The sequence below is a fragment of the Cetorhinus maximus genome, chromosome 20 (genome assembly GCF_964194155.1).
Source record: "Cetorhinus maximus chromosome 20, sCetMax3.hap1.1, whole genome shotgun sequence".
Taxonomy (NCBI): domain Eukaryota; kingdom Metazoa; phylum Chordata; class Chondrichthyes; order Lamniformes; family Cetorhinidae; genus Cetorhinus; species Cetorhinus maximus.
Genome location: NC_135898.1, coordinates 79,237,037 through 79,258,852, shown reverse-complemented (window position 1 = coordinate 79,258,852; position 21,816 = coordinate 79,237,037). Strand labels below are relative to the sequence as shown.

The window sequence follows — 21,816 nt, the reverse complement described above, 5'->3', positions numbered from 1 at the left end:
GGTTGTCTCCCATTGTGGGAGTATCTAGGACCAGAGGGCATAATGTCAGAGTAAGGGCTCGCCCATTTAAGACAGAGATGAGGAGGAATTTCTCCTCTCAGAGTGTGGTCAATCTGTGGAATTCTTTGCTGCAGAATGATGTAGAGGCTGAGTCATTAAATATATTCAAGGTTGAGATAGACAGATTTTTAATCAGTAAGAGAATCAAGGGTTATGGGGAAAAGACAGGAAAGTGGAATTGAGGGTTATCAGATCAGCCATGATCTCATTGAATGGCAGAGCACACTCGATGGGTCGAATGGCCTACTTCTGCCCCTAAGCCTTATGTTCTTATGGAAAGTAGCAGAAGCTATTATTAAAGAAGTTATAGCAGGGCACTTAGATGAGCTCAAGGTTATCAGGCAGAGTCAACGTGGTTTTGTGAAAGGGAAATCACGTTTAACCAACTTATTGGAGTACTTTGAGGAAGTAACGTGCTGTGGATGAAGGGGAACTGGTGGCTGTACTGTACTTAGATTTCCAGAAAGCATTTGATAAAGTGCCACATCAAAGGTTATTGCAGAAAATAAAAGTTCACGGTATAGGGGGTAACATTTTGGCATGGATAGAAGATTGGCTGGCTAGCAAGAAGCAGACATAGACATAAATAGGTCTTTTTCAGTTTGGCAAGATGTAATGAGTGGTGTGCCACATGGATCAGTCCTGGAACCTCAACTGTTTACAAGCTATATAAATGACTTGGATGATGGTATGGTTGCAAAATTTGCTGATGACAAAGATAGGTAGGAAAGTAAATTGTGAAGAGGACATAAGCAGGCTGCAAACAGATATAGATAGGTTAAGTGAGTGGGCAGAGATCTAGCAGATGGAGTATAATGTGGGAAAATGTGAAAATTGAACATTTTGGCAGGAAGAATGAAAGGGAAGCATATTATCTAAATGGTGAGAGATTGCAGAGCTCTGTGGTGCAGAGGGATCTGGGTGTCCTCTTGCATGAATCACAGAATGCCAGTACAGCAAGTAATTAGGAAAGCTAATAGAATGTTATCATTTATTGCGAGGGGAATTGAATACAAAAATAGGGAGGTAATGTTTCAGTTGTACAGGGTACTAGTGAGATCACATTTGGAGTCCTGTGTATAGTATTGGTTACCTTATTTAAGGAAGGGTGTAAATGCATTGGAAGCAGTTCAGAGAAGGTTTACTAGACTAATACCTGAAATGGGTGGGTTGTCTTATGAGGAAACGTTGGACAGACTTGGCTTGTATCCGCTGGAGTTTAGAAGAATAAGAGGCGACTTGATTGAAACATATAAGATCCTGAGGGGTTTTGACAGGGTAGATGTTGAGAGGATGTTTCCTCTTGTGGGAGAATCTAGAACTAGGGGTCACTGTTTAAAAATAAGGGGTTTCCCATTTAAAACAGAGATGAAGTGAATTTTTTCACTCAGAAGGTCATGAGTCTTTGGAACTCTCTTCCTGAAAAGGTGGTGGAAGCAGAGTCTTTGAATATTTTTAAGGTAGAGGTGGATAGATTCTTGGTAAGCAAGGGGGTAATAGGTTATCGGTGGCAGGCAGGATGCAGATTTCAGGTTACTATCAAATCAGCCATGATCTTATTAAATGGTAGAGCAGACTCAAGGAGGTAAATGCCCTACTCCTGCTCCTTGTTTGTATGTTCATCTGCTTTACAAATGGGAATAGTGTGTCACAATGAAGAGCGCAGGAAGGCATGCCAGGAGCATCACCAGGCATACCTAAAAATAAGGCATCAACCCAGTGAAGCTATAACACAGGACCACTTGTGTGCCAAACACCATAAGCAGCAAGTGATAGACAGAGTTAAGAGATTCCAAAGTCAACGGATTAGATCTAAGTTCTGCAGTTCTGCCACATCCAGTCGTTAATGGTGGTGGACAATTAAACATCTCACTGGAGGAGGAGGCTCCACAAATATCCCCCTCACAATCCTTGTGGAGATGAAGTCCCATCTTCACATTGAGGATACCCTCCATCGTGTTGTGTGGCACTAGTACTATGCTAAATGGGATAGATTTCAAACAGATCTAGTAACTCAAAGCTGGGCATTCATGAGGCGCCGTGGGCCATCAGCAGCAGCAGAATTATACTCGAACACAATCTGTAACCTCATGGCCCGGCATATCCCCCACTCTACCATTACCATCAAACGGGATCAACCCTGGTTCAATGAAGAGTGCAGGAGGACATGCCAGGAGCAGCACCAGGCATACCTAAAAATGAGGTGTCAACCTGGTGAAGCTATAACACAGGACTACTTGCATGCCTAACAGCAAGAGCAGCAAGTGATAGACAGAGCTAAAAAATTCCACAACCAACCTCAGATCTAAGTTCTGCAGTCCTGTCACATCCAGTCATGAAGGGCGGTGGATAATCAAACAGCTCAGAGGAGGAATAGGCTCCATAAGTATCCTCAATGATGGGGCAGCTCAGTAGATCAGTGCAAAAGATAAGGCTGAAGTATTTGCAACCATCTTCAGCCAGAAGTGCCGAGTGGATAATCCAGCTCGGCCTCCTCCTCCTCCATCACAGGTGCCAGTCTTCAGCTAATTCGGCTCACTCCAAGTGATATCAAGAAACAGCTGAAGCACTTGATAGCGCAAAGGCTATGGGCCCTGACAATATTCCAGCAATAGTGCTGAAGACTTGTGCTCCGGAATTTGCTGTACCCCCTGGCCAAGCTGTTCCAGTACAGCTACAACACTGGCATCTACCCAGCTACGTGGAAATTTGTCCAGATATTTCATGTCCACAAAAAGTAGGACAAAATCCATCTGGGCCAATTCTGCCTCATCAGTCCACTCTCGATCATCAGTAAGGTGATGGAAGGTGTCATCAACAGTACTATTAAGTGGCACTTGCTTAGCAATAACCTGCTCACTGATGCTCAGTTTGGATTCCGCCAAGGCCACTCAGCTCCTGACCTCTTTACAGCCTTGGATCAAACACGGACAAAAGAGCTGAACTCCCGAGGTGAGGTGAGTGACTTCCCTTAACATCAAGGCCGCATTTGATTGAGTGTGACATCAAGGAGCCCCAGCAAAACTGGAGTCAATGGGAATCAGAGGGAAAACTCTCCGCTGGTTGGAGTCATACCTAGCACAAAGGAAGATGGTTGTGGTTGTTGGATGTCAATCAACTCAACTCCAGGAGATCACTGCAGGAGTTCCTCAGGATAGTGTCCTAGGCCCAACCATCTTCAGCTGCTTCATCAATGACCTTCCTTCCATCATAAGGTCAGAAGTGGGGATGTTCGCTGATGATTGCACAATGTTCAATACCATTCATGACTCCTCAGATACTGAAACAGTCCATGTCTAAATGCAGCAAGACTTGGACAATATCCAGGCTTGAGCTGACAAGTGGCAAGTAACAATCACACCACACAAGTACCAGGCGATGACCATCTCCAAAAAGAGAGAATCCAATCATCACCTCTTGATGTTAAATGGCATTATCATCACTGAATTCCCCACTATCAACAGCCTAGGGGTTACCATTGACCAGAAACTGAACTGGACTAGCATATAAATAGTGTGGCTATAAGAGCAGGTCAGAGGCTCGGAATTCTGCAGCGAGTAACTCACTTCCTGTCTTCCCAAAGACTGCCCACCATCTACAATGCACAAGCCAGTAGGAATGTGATGGAATACTCTCCACATGCCTGCATGAGTGCAGCTCCAAAAATACTTAAGTAGCTTGACACAATCCAGGACAAAGCAGCCCGCTTGATTGACACCCCATCCACAAACATTCACCCTCTCCACCATCAACACACAGTGACAGCAGTGTGTACCATCTACAAGATGCACTGCAATCGTTTCTTCGCTGTGGTGTACCCACACTGCATGGAATGCAGCGGTTCAACAAGGCCAAGCTTCTGGTCATCTGACCTAATATCTCTATGTGGCTCAGTAAAATGATTCATTTTGATTGGATGAATGCAGAGAGACAATATAAACTAAAGGGTACAACTCAAAAGAGAGTGCAGGAACAGAGGAACCTGGATATCAATGTGCATGAATCATTGAAGGTGGCAGGACAGCTTGACAGAACGGTTAATGAAATATTCAGCATCCAAAGCTTTATTAACAGGGGCTTGGAGTATAAAAGCAAGGAAATTATTTTAAACTTGCATAGAACACTGTGCAGAAAAGATTCATGAGAATGGTCCCAGAGATGAAGAGCTTTAGTTGAAAAGTTGCCATTATTTTCCTTGGAGAAGAGAGGGCTGAGAGGAGATTTGATAGAGGTATTCAAAATCATGAGGGGCCTGGACAGAGTAGATAGGGAGAAAATGTTCCCATTAGCAGAAGGATTGAGAACAAGAGGGCATTGATTTAAGGTAATTGGCAGTAGGAGCAATAGAGACATGAGGAAAATCTTCTTCACGCAGCAGATGGTTAGGATGTGGAATACGCTGTCTGGGAGTGTGGTGGAGCAGATTGAATTGAGGCTTTCAAAAGGGAATTGGATCATTATCTGAAAAGGAAAAACGTGCAGGGAAATGGGGAGAAGCCGGGAAAGTGGCAGTAGATAAATTGCTCCAACAGAGAGCCGGTGCAGACACAACAGGCTGAATGACCTCCTGTGCTGTAACAATTCTGTGTTCCTGTTAGAAGGGTATGCTGATCGGATGAGGGGAGGCCCGTGGGGAACATAAACACTGGCAGAGTCGCATTAGGTTGAATGGTTTGTTTGTGCTGTAGAATCTACTTGTCTGTGTATATGTGTGTTGATGTATATGTTTATGTGTGTACATGTACATTTGTACTCACTTGAGACAGTAGCTCTCTGTTGCCTGACCTGATCAACAGGTAGAGGGGGTCTTACAGCAGACTCCATTTTCACTGGACATACATGCACATGTCAAGCAAACATTACTTTATAGCCATTAGGAAGAGAATCCTTGGCTGTTCACCACGTTCCCTAACTGCGAGGCACTGAGGCCAACCTTAATCCCCATGCTGTTTATTCAACTCAGGTTTAGGAGCTATAGCACAGACCCAAATCAGAACCAGAGCTTTTCCAATCTATGTGACTCACTTCTAAATGTATGTATTAGAGGACTAGCAGTCTGGCTGAGTCTTGCTAATGTCACCTGACTAATGACCAGTGATGTCAGCAGGCTGAGGTGACCAATCCAGTACTGCTCATGAGTAAGAGATTTACTCTGTTTAAAACATTCTCTCATTCAGCCTCTGTAGATATTAACAAGTTAGGGCACATCGATACATAAAGCAGCATAGTTACTCTGGGTGTGAATCCTATGATCAGAACACAATTAAACCTCCTGTACAAAAAGTTACTAAAGCCTCAGTAACGTCTTTGCATTTCTACCTAAGACAAACAACCACTTCACAAAGCTTGCAGAATGTTTTCTATCAGAAAGCTTTTATCACGTGTGTTTGGAACCTATTCTGTACTGACAAACTCTGTGGAGTGATGGGCCTGAGGCATGTGCTGTATTGTGTATCACTGTGTGCACAAAGTGGGACCCAGTTTAACAGTGAGTACCGCATTTCTCAGTCACCTTAGCTTGCAAACCTTAATGTTTCGATCCACAAGTTAGCTGACTTGAGTGAAGAATATTTTTCTAATTATTAGCACTTTTATAGACAGCCTAGTGTCTGTGGAAGCCGTTTTTCACTGTTTGCACTGTATATTGGAGATTAGGACATGTTACATTCGCTTTACTGTGTACTGGGAACACAGAGAGACTGGGCCCATTGTACTGGGAATACTGAGAGACAGGGTCCATTATTTGGGAATACTGAGAGACTGAGGCCGTTCTACTGGGAATACTGAGAGACTGAGCCCATACTGTGTATACTGGGAATACTGAGAGACTGGGCCCATTGTACTGGGAATACTGAGAGACTGGGCCCATTATACTGGGAACACCACGAAACTGGGCCTATTGTACTGGAAATACTGAGAGACTGGGCCCATACTGTGTATACTGGGAATACTGAGAGACTGGTCCCATACTGTGTATACTGGGAATACTGAGAGACTGGGCCCATTGTACTGGGAATACTGAGAAACTGGGCCCATTGTACTGGGAATACTGAGAGACTGGACCCATACTGTGTATACTGGGAATACTGAGAGACTGGGCCCATTGTACTGGGAATACTGAGAAACTGGGCTCATTGTACTGGGAATACTGAGAGACTGGGCCCATACTGTGTAAACTGCGAATACTGAGAGACTGGGCCCATTGTACTGGGAAGGTTGAGTGACTGATGAGCCCATTGTATTATGTTTTCTGGCCAGTCAACTCCTCCCCTCCCACCTGTGTGGCTGCAGACATTTCGGGATCCTCCCATATATGTTATTGAGCTGAGCTTTTCATGTTGAGTCTGCTCCATCTTCCTTTAGTGGGAGCTTTTGTCCTCGGTTTGAATCACCCTGGTTAATATCCCAGCAGCTGGGAACAAATAGAACTCCTCCCCGAACTCTTTCCTACCTGTTGGAGCATGGTTCATTTCGAGTCCCATGACTGGAATATAACCATGTGCAATGTAAGAACAAGGAGTTGAAATGAAGATTTAAGGACAAGCAAAATGACTGGAAGAAAGCATATTATAGTGGCACCTTATTAAATGAGAAGATGAGCAGGAGCCTAGAAACAAAAATCAACAATGGGAAATATTGAAAAAGGCGTTGGAATGTTTACAAATCAAACATATTTTGGAAAGAGTGTGCCAAAGACGTGGGCTCATATTAAGGAACCAGAATGGTCAGGAAAAGATCAGGTCAATCATGAACAGATGTCCCACTTTATATGGCTCCACCTGCTCTGAGAATTAACCCTCTCCCATTCCCACCCACTGATCCATCAGACACACAATCTCTTGGCTCCATAAAGAGAGAGATTAGTTAAAGTCTGAAACCGAAACGGGTGCATCTCATAATTCCAGCTACTAACACACAACAAGTCAAGGCGTGTGTGAACAATTATTGAATGGTATCGGGGGACATTCAAGTTGGGGGAATAAAAGGGAATGTAGTTGTAGTAGGGGACAGTGAAGGTAAGGAGGGAGATGCTGTTCCTTGCAGCTTAGAGTGTGAGTCCTGAAGACTGTGTTGTCTGCCCAGTGCTAGAGTTAAGGACATCTCCTCAGGGCTGGAGAGGATCTTGGAGTGGGAGGGGAAGGATCCAGTTGTCATGGTCCATGTGGGTACCCGTGACATAGGTAGAACTAAAAGAGGTTCTGCTAAGGAAAATAAGCAGCTAGGGGCTATATTAAAAGGCAGAGCCATAAAGGTAATGATCTCTGGGTAACCACCTGAGCCAAGAGCAAATTGGCATAGGGTAAATCAGATTGCAGAGTTAAATGCATGACACAAAGATTGGTGTGGGTAAAAAGGGTTTTGATTCATTGGGCACTGGTACCACCACTGGGAAAAGAGAGAGCCATACATTTGGGACGGTCTTCACCTGATCCATGCTGAGACCAGTGTACTGGCGAATCGTATAACTAGGGCTCTAAACTAAAAGGTTAGAGGTGAGGGGAGATTTGGAAAGTTAAAAAGAAAGGACAGGGCAATACTGCAGTGTAGTAATATGGGTAATGATGACCAGAATGACAGGAAGGCACAGAACATACTAACATAAGTGTACCAGCAAATAAAGTCAGAATGAGAAAAATGGTAAGAAGACAGAATTAAAGCTCCTTATCTGAATGCATACAGCATCTGCAACAAGATGAATGAATTGACAGCACAAATAGAAATAAATGAGTATGATATGAAAACCATTAGAGAGATGTGGTTACAAGGCTTAGTCCTGCTCCTAGTTCATATGTAAGCTTGAGACCTGAATATTCAAGGGTGTTTGACATTTCAAAAGGACATGAAGAAAGGAAAAGGAGGTTGGGTACATGTGTTAATGAAGGATGAGATCAGTACAGTAGTGAGAAATGATCTTGTTCAGAGGATCAAAATGTAGATTCAGTTTGGGTGGAGATAAATAATAAAGAAAGGAAATGGTGGAGTGATTTATAGGCCCTCTAACAATGGTTACACTATAGGACTGAGTATAAATCAAGATATAATGGGGACTTGTAAGAAAGGAGCTGCAATAATCGTAGATGATTTTAATTTTAGTACAGATTGGATTAATCAAATTGGCAAAGGTAGCCTGGAGGGTGAGTTTGAAGAGTTTATTCAGTACAGTTTTTTAGACCAATAAGTTTTGGAACAAACCAGGGCACAGTCTATATTAGATCTGGTAATGTGTAATGAAGCAGGTATATTAATGACCTCATAGAAAAGGATCCTCTAGGCTAGAGCAATCGTAACATGATAGAATTTCACATTCAGTTTGAGGGTGAGAAATGTGGGTCTAAAACTAGTGTCTTAAACTTAAACGAAAACAATTACAATTACAAAGGTACGAAGAGTTGACTAAAGTGGACTGGGAAAATGGGTTAAAAGGTAGGACCTTAGAGAAGCAGTGGCAGACATTTAAGGCGATATTTCATAACTCTCACCAAAGATATATTCCATTGAGAAAAAATGCCCTTGAGAATGATGCAACATCCGTGTCTAACTAAAGAAGCTAAGGAGGTATCAAATTGAAAACAAAGGCATACAATGCTGTGAAGATTAGTGGTAGGGCAGAAGATTGTGAAAGTTTTAGAAACCAGCAAAGGATGGCTAAAGGATCTACTGCAGCAACTCGCCAAGTCTCCTTCAACAGCACCTTCCAAACCCACGACTTCTTCCATCTGGAAGGACAAGGGCAGCAGGTGCATGGCAGCACTGCCACCTGCAAGTTCCCCTCCAAGCCCCACACACCATCCTGACTTGGAAATATATCATCGTTCCTTCACTGTCACTGGGTCAAAATCTGGGAACTCCCTCCCTAACAGCACTGTGTGTGTGCCTACACTACATGGACTGCAGTGGTTCAAGAAGGCAGCTCACCATGACCTTCTCAACGGCAATTAGGGATGGGCAATAAATTTGGCCTAGTTAGCAATGCCCATGTACCTTGGAAGAATAAAAAAATTCTAAAATAAAGAAGGAAAAATTAGAGTGTGAGAGAAAACTAGCAAGAAATATAAAAAACAACAGTAAAGCTTCAAGTATAGAAAAAGGAAGAGAGTAGCTTAGTGAGCTTTGCTTCCTTAGAGGGTGAGACTGGGGAATAATGGGAAACAAGGAAATGCAGAGACTTCGAACAAGTATTTTGTATCTGCTTTCACAGTAGAAGACACAGAAACTATTCTAAGAATGGCGGAAAATCAAGAGACAAAAAGGAGGGGGGATCTTAAAACACTTGCAATCACTAGAGAAAAAGTACTAGGAAAATTAATGGGATGAAAGGCTGACAAGTATCCTGAACCTCATGGCCTGCATTCTAAGGTATTAAAGGAAGTGACTACAGAAATAGTGGATGAATTGGCTGTGATCTTCCAAACTTTCCTAGATTCTAGAAAGGTGCCAGAAGATTGGGAAATCACAAATGTAACATCACTATTCAAGAAAGGAGGGAGACAGAAAGCAGGAAATTATTGGCTAGCTAGTCTAACATCTGTCATTGGGAAAATGCTAAAATCCATTATTAAGGAATCAGTAGCAGGATATTTTAAAAATCATAATACAATCAGGCAGAGTCAACATGGTTTTGTGAAAGGGAAATTGTGTTTGACAAATGTATTAGTTCTTTGAGGATGTAACAAGCAGGATCAATAAAGGGAACCAGTAGATGTAGTGTATTTGGATTTCTAAAAAGTATTCAATAAGGTTCCACAAAAAAGGTTGCTGAACAAGGTAAAGAACTAAGGGTGTTGGGGGTGAAATATTAGCAGTGAACAGAGATGTGATAAATGGGTCATTTTCAGGTTGGCAAACTGTAACTAGTGGAGAATTTTTTTCTGAGTTGTTAGTTTTTGAAATTGTCTTCTTCAGTGAGCAGTGGAGGCTGCGTCATTGAATGTATTCAAGGCCAAATTAGATTTTTGATCAACAAGTGAGTCAAGGGTAATGAGGGACTGGCAGGAAAATGGAGTTAAGGCCACAATCAGGTCCGCCATCATCTTATTGAATGGTGGAGCAGGCTCGAGGCGCCAAATGGCCTACACCTGCTCTTAATTCATACGATCTTATGAACATTAGCTACGAAAAATGGGAGCTCGAGAGGAAATAAGAACAATAAAAATGAGTCCGACACACCCTGAATTTCAGATACACCAAGAACTCAGACCTGTGTCAGACCCATCATTCCATCTGTGACCAACACTCCAAGCATTTGGAACATTCGATCACAGTTTTGCGACAACAGATTTCCACATCGACGGATTGTAAGGTTTCCAGAATCGTTCAAAACCAGTGTAAGTTCTCTTTGAGCAGGGTCCCAGGGCCATTCTTGATTCAAGCACAAAAAAACAGAGTTACCAACTAACATCTGCATAGTTAACAGGACGGAAACCAAATTAGAAATTCCAGGATTCCAGAAACCTTCTGATTGTGAAGTGAAGGCCTAGTCTTTATTTCCTGTTAATTCCCATGGCTCATAAACTGACTGTTTCCATTTTCAAGCTGTTGATTGCAAGAGCTAACGGAGACCACATCTGTGTCACTCACAAAAAGTAAAGTTGACTATAGCCGTAGGGCTGTTCTTGCATAGCTTTAACAGTAAACAGATGTTATGGGGAGACTGAGAGACAAGGAAAGAATCATTACATGCACTGAATCTCACAATGTGCTGTAACACAGTCACTTCACACCTATTAAAGGTAAGTTTTGCAATGAATATCCACCTTCTGCAGTGAGTGTGGTAGAATGGCCTTGGCAGGGAAACAATGTGTTCCACCAGCCAATATAGTCATTTACCCACGCAGGTGCTCTTTCAAGCTTCTCTGTGCAGCCTCCTGCCTTGCTACCTCACCTCCCCCACCTACTTGACTTTGAAAAGCCTTCAAAAACCACCCTGCTGCCTTTAGTCAGACCAAGATATCCTCTATCTACCTCCTTTCTTTTATTTTCTCTTCCTTTGGTCTGTTTGTTTCTTTCACTCTGAAAGTATCTGCCTGTTTATGAGGAGCAGTGTTTTTTTTTATTCATTCACGGGATGTGGGCGTCGCTGGCTGGACCAGCATTTATTGCCCATCCATGGTTCCACTTGAGAAGGTGGTGGTGAGCTGCCTTCTTGAACCACCGTAGTCCATGTGGTGTAGGTACACCCACAGTGCTGTTAGGAAGGGAGTTCCAGGATTTTGACACAGCGACAGTAAAGGAACGGCGATATATTTCCAAGTCAGGATGGTGAGTGACTTGGAGGGGAGCTTCCATATGGTGGTGTTTCCATCTATCTGCTGCCCTTGTCCTTTTAGATGGTAGTGGTCGTGGGTTTGGAAGGTACTGTTGAAGGAGCCTCGGTGAATTCCTGAAGTGCATCTTGTAGATGGTACACACTGCTGCCACCGTGTGTTGATGGTGGAGGGAGTGAATGTTTGTGGATGTGGTGCCAATCAAGCGGGCTTTTTGAGTGTTGTTGGAGCTGCACTCATCCAGGAAAGTGGAGAGTATTCCATCACACTCCTGACTTCTACCATGTACAGGCTAAGGGGAGTCATGAAGTGAGTTACTCATCGCAGGATTCCTAGCCTCTGAACTGCTTTTGTAGCCACAGTATTTATATGGTGAAAAAGTTACTTGCCACTTGGCAGCCCAAGCCTGAATGTTGTCCAGGCCTTGCTGCATTTGGACATGGACTGATTCAGTATCTGAGGAGTCGCGAATGGTGCTGAACATTGTGCAAACAAAAGCGAACATCGCCACTTCTGACCTTATGATGGAAGGAAGGTCATTGATGAAGCAGCTGAAGATGGTTGGGACTAATTCAGTACCCTGAGGAACACCTACAGTGATGCCCTGGAGCTGAGATGACTGACCTCCGACAACCACAACTATCTTCCTTTGTGATGGGTGTGACTCCAACTAGTGGAGAGTTTTCCCCGATTCCCATTGACTCTAGTTTTGCTAGGGCTACTTATGAACATATAAACATGTGAATTGGCAGCAGGAGTAGGCCATTTGGCCCTACGAGCCTGCACTGCCATTCAATAAGGTCATGGCTAATCTGATTGTAACTTCAACGCCACATTCTCGCCTACCCCTGATGACTTTTCACCCCTTTGCTTATCAAGAGTCTATCTACCTCTGCCTTAAAAATATTCAGAGACTCTGTTTCAACCGTTTTTTGAGGAAGAGAGTTCCAAAGACACACGACCCTCTAAGAGAAAAATGTTCTCCTCATCTGTGTCCTAAATGGGCGATCCCTTATTTTTAAACAGTGACCCTTAGTTCTAGATTCTCCCACAAGAGGAAACATCCTATCCACATCCACCCTGTCAAGACCCCTCAGGATCTTATATGTTTCAATCAAGTTGCCAATTACTCTTCTAAACTCCAGCATATACAGACCTAACCTGCCCAACCTTTTCTCATAAGACATCCTGCAAATTCCAGGTATTAGTCTAGTAAACCTTCTATGAACTGCTTTCAATGCATTTAGATCGTTCCTTAAATAAGGAGATCAATACTGTAGACATACTTCAGATATGGTCTCACCTGTGCTCTGTATAACTGAAACATAACCTCCCTACTTTTGTATTCAATTCCCCTCGCAGTAAATAACAGCATTCTATTAGCTTTCCAAATTACTTGCTATACCTTCTTACTAGCCATTTGTGATTCATGCACTAGGACACCCAGATCCCTCTGAATCTCAGAGCTTTGCAATCTCTCATCATTTAGATAAAATGCTTCTTTTTTTTTTCCTATCAAAATGGACAATTTCACATTTTCCCACAAATACTTCATATGTCAGATCTTTGCCCACTCACTTAACCTATATCACTTTGTAGCCTCCTTGTGTCTTCTTTACATCTTACTATCCTACCTATCTTTGTATCATCAGCAAAGTTAGCAACCATACCTTCGGGCCAATCATCCAAGTCATTTATATGAATTGTAAAAAGTTGAGGCCCCAGCACTGATCCCTGTGGCACACCAATTGTTACACCTTTCCAATCTGAAAAGGACTCATTTTTCCCAACCTCTGTTTCTTGGTAGCTAGTCAATCTTCTATCCATTCCAATATGTTAACCCCTACACCATGAGCTTTTATTTTCTGCAATAACCTTTGATGTGGCATCTTATGAAATGCTTTCTGAAAATCTAAATACAGTACATCCATCAGTTCCCCTTTATCCATAACACATGTTACTTCATTAAACAACTCCAATAAATTGGTTAAACATGATTTCCCTTCCACACAACCATGTTGACTCGGCCTGATTATTGTTACAATCCGGAGGGAGATTAATTTAAACAGCCCTGATTTCTCCACTCACTTCCGGTCCGTAAACAGAAGGTTTTTTGATTTTTGATTTCTCCCATTATAAGTGATAGCCTACTTTCCCCAACCCTTCAGTTTTGGAGTGATCTGATCCTCTATTAATAACCCCTCAGCAAACTCGAGATAAGGTAAAATAAGAGGGGTGGCTTGTTTTACACACACACAAAATGTGGGAAGGGATTTTCGCAACGTCTGCCCCTTTTTGCATTTATACAATAAAAGAGGGATCAGAGAAAGAAAGGGGTTCAGAGCAAAGACCACGATAAAAATAAGAATTATAGTTTCGCGTGAGTCCAGAATCTTAAAGTCCAACCCTGCTAGCCCAGGATTAGCAGGCTGAAGCTATTACAGGGTGATCTGCTTTTCCAGAGGTGATGACTTCCACAGTGGAAGAAGGCACATCGAGAGGAATTAGTCTTCTAGGCACAGATACGGAAGTTCAGATATTCCAGTAGTGCACAGTGTAGATGAGGTCCAGGTAATTTAAAACCTGAACAGAGGCCTGGTTCCATAACTGCTCTGTTAGGTGGGAAGTGGCAGACAGAGCCTGGAGTCCTGTTTCTCTTCTGAGGTTAAACAGAACTGGAGTTAAAACCCAGAAGCTGTTTAATTAAATCAATTCAAACAGCTCAAGTCTCGGTCATGTGACAGGATGGTTTTGGGTCAAGCTATTCAACTAACAAGGCCCCTTGTTAAAACTCATTGTGTTTTGACCAGGTAACAGGAGAACCATTAGCACAATGTTGGAATCACAAATATCTCTGCCTTTGTCCATAGCTGGCTAGTGTAGACGTCTCACCTACTATCCTTTATTTTGGCTTGGCTAGAATGTTTATACAATGCAAGGAGTGTTACATTCCAGGGGTTTGATGTGTTAGCCTTTGTCCATTTTTTTAAAACTGCTCGGAAACTTCCATAACTACCATCATGTGGTCAGCGGTAGCCATGTTATCAGTTCAGCCACTTGTCCATTTTAAAATAAGGAATTCAAACAATAGAACATGGAAGAGAAACAAATTTCTTTTAGTTTTTTTTCTTCTTCATACTGTCTCGACGGGACATTACCCTGAATTTTTCCCAAGTGCCCCACTATAACATTTTTAATAATAGTTTCTAACATTTTCCCTATGATAGATCTGATCTGTAGTTTCCTACTTTCTGTCTCCTTTCTGTATTTTTGAATAAAGGAGTTACATTCGCTATTTTCCAAACCTAATGGAACCTTCCCCAAATCTAGGGAATTTTGGAAAATTAAAAGCAACACACCAATTATCTGACTAGCCACTTCTTTTAAAACCTGAGGATGAAGTCCATCAAGACCCGGGGATTTGTCAGCCCGCAGTTCCAACAAATTTCTTAGTACCACTTCCCTGGTGATTGTAATTTTCCTGAGTTCCTCCCTCCATTCCATTTCCTGATTACAGCTATTTCTGGAATGTTACTTGTATCCTTGATAGCAAATACTGATGCAATTCATCTGCCATCTCCTTATTTTCCATTATTAAGTTTCCAGACTCACTTTCAATTGGACCAAAGCTCACTATGTTAACCCTTTTCTTTTTTAAATATCTATGGAAACTCTTACTATATTTCTAGCTAGCTTTCTCTCATGCTCTAATTTTACCTTCCTTATCAATCTTTTGGTCATTCTTTGTTTTTATGTTCTGTCCAATCTTCTGATCTGTCACCCATCTTGATGTAATTGTATGCTTTTTCTTTAAGTTTGATACTATCTTTAACTTTTTTAGTTAACCACGGATGGTGGGTCCACCCTTGGAATTTTTCTTTCTCGTTGGAATGTATCTATTCTGTGTTTCTGAAATATCCTCTTAAATGTCCTCCACTATATCTCTATTGATCTGTCTCTCAACTTAATTTGCACTGGTTCTGCTTTCATGCCCTCATGATTGCCCTTATTTAAGAGTAAAATACAAATCTAGACTCAATCCTCTCCTTCAATCTGAATGTAAAATTCATCTTAAATGTCCTCCACTACATCTCTATTGATCTATCTCTCAATCTAATTTGCACTAGTTCTGCTTTCATGCCCTCATAATTGCCCTTATTTAAGATTAAAATACAAATCTAGACTCACTCCTCTCCCTCAATCTGAATGTAAAATTCAATCATATTATGATCACTGCTCCCTAGGGGGGCCTTCACTCTTGTTGCACAACACAAGGTCTCGTTTTGCCTGCTCCCTGGTTGGTACGAGAACGTCCTGTTCTGAGAAACTATTCTGAAAACCTTCTATGGACTCCTCATCTTGGCCACCTTTGCCCATCTGATTTTTCCAGTCTGTATGTAAACTAAAATCCACCATGATTATCACTGTACATTTCTAACAAGTGTTAGTAATATGTATAGCTTTAAGTTTAATTTACACTTCGTATTTGGGTGTTAAGAAATGTGAAACCTGGTTTTAGTTTCATTTAGAGGTTTTTGTGAGCTGGGTGCTGGGAAGACTCAGGCCCTGTTTGTATAACATGCATTTTTAATGAGGTTTTATAACTCTTCAAATGAAGAGATGGGTTACCAAGGGGTTAATAGTTTATTGAAGTTAAAAAAAAGCAGAAAAAACTGTGCTGTTACCTAGTGATAGGGGTCCAGAGACACACACACAGGGAAACACAAGGGTGGTCAGTTAGTATGTGCATACCAGAGAATGCAGGCAGAAGGTCTAATCTATTTAATAAGAAATTCTGCAAGTCTGCTGGTGAACGGAGTTTAGGGAACTTATGTGTTTGCTCTGAAATTGAAGCATTAGTGAGTTAGATTGTGATTTTTGGGTGTCTCGGGGAGAAATCCCACCTGAAGAAAAAAATCTAGTGAAAGCTCAGAAGTCTGCTGGAAGAAAACTATTTGAAACTGAGCTAACCCAAGCAAGAAACCTTGGTGTTGAGACAGTGGTAAATATTCACTGGAGTTTTGTCTCTAAAGGTTCCAGGGATAAAAAGAATAGTGAGTTTGATTTATTTTCTGTGTCTGTATTGAAACCTTTCCAATGTTTTGTCTACTGTAATATAGTTCTTTTTTTTCTTATTTAATAGGCATGTTATTTTTTGTGTTAATAGTATACTGGCAGACTCTTGTGATTGTGTTCAGTAGCTGATCTATTCATTTATGGGATGTGGGTGTCACTGGCTAGGCCAGCATTTATTGCCAATCCCTAATTGCCCTTGAGAAGGTTTTGGTGAGCTGCCTTCTTGAACTGCTGCAGCCCCTGTGGTGTAGGTACATCCACAGTGCTGTTAGGGAGGGAGTTCAGGATTTTGACCCAGCAACAGTGAAGGAACGGCAATATATTTCCAAGTCAGAATGGTGAGTGACTTGGAGGGCAACTTCCAACTGGTAGTGTTCCCATGTGCTTCCCTTGTGCTTCTAAATGATACTGGTCATGGGTTTGGAAGGTGCTGCCGAAGGAATCTTAGTGAATTCCTGCAGTGCATCTTGTAGATGGTATACATTGCTACCAATGTTCATCGGTGGTGGAGGGAGTGAATGTTTGTGGATGAGGTGTCAAATCAAGTGGGCTGCTTTGTCTTGGATGGTGTCAAGCTTCTTGAGTGTTGTTGGAGCTACACTCATCCAGGCAAGTGGAGATTATTCCATCACACTCCTGACTTGTGCCTTGTAGATGGTTGTCAGGCTTTGGGGATTCAGGAGGTGAGTTATTTGTCAAAGGATTCCTAACCTCTGACCTGCTCTTGTAGCCACAGTATTTATATGGCTAGTCCAGTTCAGTTTCTGGTCAATGGTAACCCTGAGGATGTTGATAGTGGGGGTTTCACTCTGGGTTCTGACTTGCCCAGTATTAATATCAGCTGGGATCATAGCAAAGTGCAGGATTGAAATTGTTGAATTTCCACGGGATCTGTGAATCCTTAAAGAAACGAGTACATGGAGGCACTGGGCACAAGAACAGGGTTTGCTGTGAAGTATATTACATAGGTTGGAATTCAAAAATGGTTTTGACTGTTGCTGAGACTTTTCTGGGAGTAGAAGATGTAACAGTGGATTCTTTGAAATACTCGGCTAAGACTAAACTGAGATAGCAGATAAATTGAAGGTAGAAATAAAAGCAGGATTTCATAAGGATATGATGATCTAAGTAATTACCCAGTGTTTAGAATTTAAAGAGGAGACGCCTGAAATTGGTGTGTCACAGCTAGACTTAGCAAAAATTCAATTGCAAATGAGGCAGTTTCAGATAGAAAAAGAGATGAAAAATCTTGAATTGGGAGAAGAGAAAGAAAGAGAAATGAAAAAACCTCGAATTAGAAAGAAAGGATAAGAAAAAGAGCAAAAGAAATGGAAATGAAAAAGCTTGAGTTTGAAGGGAGAAAGAAATCAGACAACATGTCTCGGCTGGAGAAAAGCTTAGAATAAAGGAAGAAAGAGGACAGATGGTAGTTCAGAGGATGATTCTGATTCTACTGAGGAATTTGTTTCAACTAAAAACCTTTGTTTAGTGCCTAAGTTTACAGAGGGTGGAGTTGAAAGATATTTCCCCTCATTTGAAAATATAGCTGTGAAGTTGAAGTGGCCAAAAAATTCTTGGATCTTAATGTTGTAAAATGTCCTGTCAGGTACAGCCATGAACGTGTACACTGGTCTGTCAGAGGAACAGTCTGCAGACTATCAAATGGTTAAAAGGGTCATACTCAGTGTTAATGAGCTTGCCCCTGAAGTTTATCAATTAAAGTTTAGGACCATAAGAAAGAAACCTAATCAAACGTTTATAGAATTTGTAAGAGAGAAAGAAATGTTATGGGGTCAGTGGTTTTGATCACTGAAGATAGAGAAAACTTTTGAGAACATGTGGGAAATGATGATTATGGTCAAATTCTGAAATAGCATTCCAGTAACCATTAAGACTTATTTAGATGAGCGTCAAGTATCACAGATCTGAGAAACGGCAGTTTTGGTTGATAGCTATGATATTCACACAGACAGTTACATGTGGGGAAATGGTCATATGGGAATCAGCAGGGAAATTGGAGGAATAGAAAATCTGGGATGGAAAAGGTACGAGTTCTATGGATCAAACAGAAGGACACCAAAATAATAAAGTAGATAGACTAGAACCTAAAAGTGATGTAAAGAAAATAATATGCGTCCATTGTAATAAGACTGGACTTACTAAAACTAATTACTGGAAATTAAATGTTACAGCCCCCCACTTTCCCGAGTACTGGTGCCAGTGCCCTACAAACTGGAATTCACTTCCCCACACCAGCCTTTGAGCCATGCATTCATCTCTAATTTATGGACCAAATGCCAATTTGCACATGGGTCAGGTAATAATGCAGAGATTATAACCTTCGGAGTTCTGCTTTTTAATTTATTGCCTCATAGTCTCTATGCAGGACCTCTTTCCTAGTTCTACCTATGTCATTGATACCCACATGGATCATGACAACTGGATCCTCCCCTCCACTGCAAGTTCATCTCTAGTCCTCAGCAGATGTCCCGAAACCTGGCAACACAGTCATCTGAACTCATGCTCTTTGCTGCAGAGGACAGTGTCAATTCCCCTCATGTAATTTCCACTATTACCACTACATTACATTACTTTTTTTTGCTACCCCCACTTGATTGCCTTCCTGCACCACCGTGCCATGGTTAGTTTGCTCATCCATACTGCCGTCCACGTTCTCATCCAAACAAGCTGAGAGAACCTCAAACCTCTTGGACATTTGCAAAGGCTGAGACTCCTGAATTCCTGCCCTCTGGGTCCCCTTATCTGCCTCACTCACAGTCACACCCTCTTGTCCCTGACACACTTGGTCAAATGCTGCCTTGATGTCAAGATCAGTCACTCTCATCTCACCTCTTGAGTTCAGCTCTTTTGTCCATATTTGAACCAAGGCAGTAATGAAGTCAGGAGCTGAGTGACCCTGGCGGAACCCAACCTGAGTGTCAGTGAGCAGGTTATTGCTGAGTAGCTGCCACTTGATAATACTGTCGACAACCCCTTCCATCACTTTACTGATGGTCAAGAGTAGACTGATGGGGTGCTAAATGGCCGGGTTGGATTTATCCTGCTTTTTGTGTACAGGACATACCTGGGCAATTTTCCACATTGCCGGGCAGATGCCAATGTTGTAGCTGCACTGGAATAGCTTGGTTAGGGGTGCGGCAAGTTCTGGAGCACAAGTCTTCAGTACTATTGCTGGAATATTGTCAGGACCTATTGCCTTGGCAGTATCTAGTGCCTTCAGCCATTTCTTGATATCACATGGAGAGAATCGAATTGGCTGAAGACTGGCATCTGTGATGGTCGGGACCTCCGGAGGAGGCCAAGATGGACCATCCACTCGGTACTTCTGGCTGAAGATGGTAGCAAATGCTTCAGTCACATCTTTGGCACTGATGTGCTGGGTTCCCCCATCATTGAGGATGGGGATATTTGAGGAGCTCCTCCTCCAGTGAGTTGTTAATTGTCCACCACCATTCACGATTGGATATGGCAGGACTACAGAGCTTAGATCTGATCTGTTGGTTGTGGAATTCCTTAGCTCTGTCTATCACTTGCTGCTTATGCTGTTTGGCACACAGTAGTCCTGTGTTGTAGCTTCACCAGATTGACAGCTCATTTTTAAGTATGCCTGGTGCTGCTCTTGGCATGCCCTCCTGCACTCTTCATTGAAGCCGCGTTGATCCCCTGGCTTGGTGGTAATGGTAGGGTGTGGGATATGCCGGGCCATGAGGTTACAGATTGTGGTTGAGTACAATTCTGCTGCTGATGGCCCATGGTGCCTCATGGATGCCCAGTTTTGAGTTGCTAATGGAATGAATCTGGGCAGGTGGAAGGCATATCAGTAGAGGAGCATTTTGGAGATAGTGACCATAACTCAGTTAGATTTAGGGTAGTTAACGGAGAGGATAAGGTTGGGCCAGGAATAAAAGCTCTAAACTGGGGAAAGACTAATTTTACTAAGATGAGATATGATTTAGCCCAAGTGGACTGGGAACAGCTACTTGCAGATAAAACTGTGTCAGAGCAGTGGGAGGCATTCAAGGAGGAAATAGTGAGAGCACAAGGTTAATATGTTCCTGTAACGACCAAAAGGGGGGACCAAGTCTGGAGAACCCTGGATGTCAAGGGACATAAAGGTTAGGAGTAAGAAAAAAATAGAAGCTTATGGCAGATACCGAGGGCTCAGTACAGCAGACTCCCTCAAGGAGTATAAAAGTGCAGGGGGGAGCTTAGAAAGCAAATTAGGAAAGCTAAGAGAGTGCATGAGATGGTGGGTATGCTAAAGGAATAAAGGATGACTGATAATGTTGTCTCATTATTAAAAAGTGGGGAAAGGATAGACCAGGAAAGACCTCGGTGGTGGGGAAGTTACTAGAAAGAATTCTGAGGGACAGAATATATCTGCACTTGGAGAGACATGGATTAATCAGAGATAGTCAGCATGGATTTGTTAAGGGAAGGGCGTGTTTGACAAATTTGATGGAATTTTTTGAGGAGGTAACCAGGAGTGTGATGAGGGTAATGCATTTGATGTGGTCTACATGGACTTTAGCAAGGCTTTTGATGAGGCCCCTCATGGGAGACTGGTCAAGAAAGTAAGAGCCCATGGGATTCAAGGCAAAGTGGCACGTTGGACTCAAAGTTGGCTGAGAGGTAAAAAGCAGAGGGTGAAGGTAGAGGGATGTTTCTGTGACTGGAAGTCTGTTTCCAGTAGAGTTCCACAGGGCTCGGTGCTGGGGCCCTTGCTGTTTGTGGCGTACATAAATGTAGGTGGTATGATTAAAAAGCTCGCGGATGACACGAAAATTGGTAGGGCGGTAAATCGTCATAATAGTCGAGGATAGCCGTAAATTGCAGGAGGATATCAATGGATTGGTCAGGTGGGCAGAGCAGTGACAAATGGAATTCAACCCGGAAAAGTGTGAGGTTACGCACATGGGGAGGGCTAGCAAGGCAAGGGATTACACTATGAATGGTAGGACCCTGGAAAGTACTGAAGATCTGAGGGACCTTGGTGTGCATATCCACAGATCCCTGAAAGTAGCAGGGCAGGTAGATAATGTGGTTAAGAAGGCACATGGGATTCTTGCTTTTATCAGCCGAAGTGTAGAATACAAAAGCAGGGAGGTTATGCTGGAACTGTATAAAATGCTGAGTAGGCCACAACTGGAGTACTGCGTACAATTCTGGTCACCACATTATAGGAAGGATATGATTGCACTGGAGAGGGTGCAGAGGAGATTTACCAGGATGCTGCCTGGACTGGAGGGTCTGAGCTATGAGGAAAGATTGGATAGGCTGGGATTGTTTTCCTTGGAGCAGTGAAGGTTGAGAGGGGACCTGATAGAGGTGTATAAGATTGAGGGGCATAGATAGGGTGGATAGGAAGGTACTTTTTCCATTATTAGAGGCGTCA

General features: G+C 42.5%; 1 protein-coding gene across 2 annotated transcripts in view; it reads left to right on the top strand.

The window, feature by feature from the left end:
- The window catches only part of entpd1 (ectonucleoside triphosphate diphosphohydrolase 1), a 145,385-nt gene that overhangs the window by 18,674 nt on the left and 104,895 nt on the right, over window positions 1-21,816 (top strand). The window lies entirely within an intron of this gene.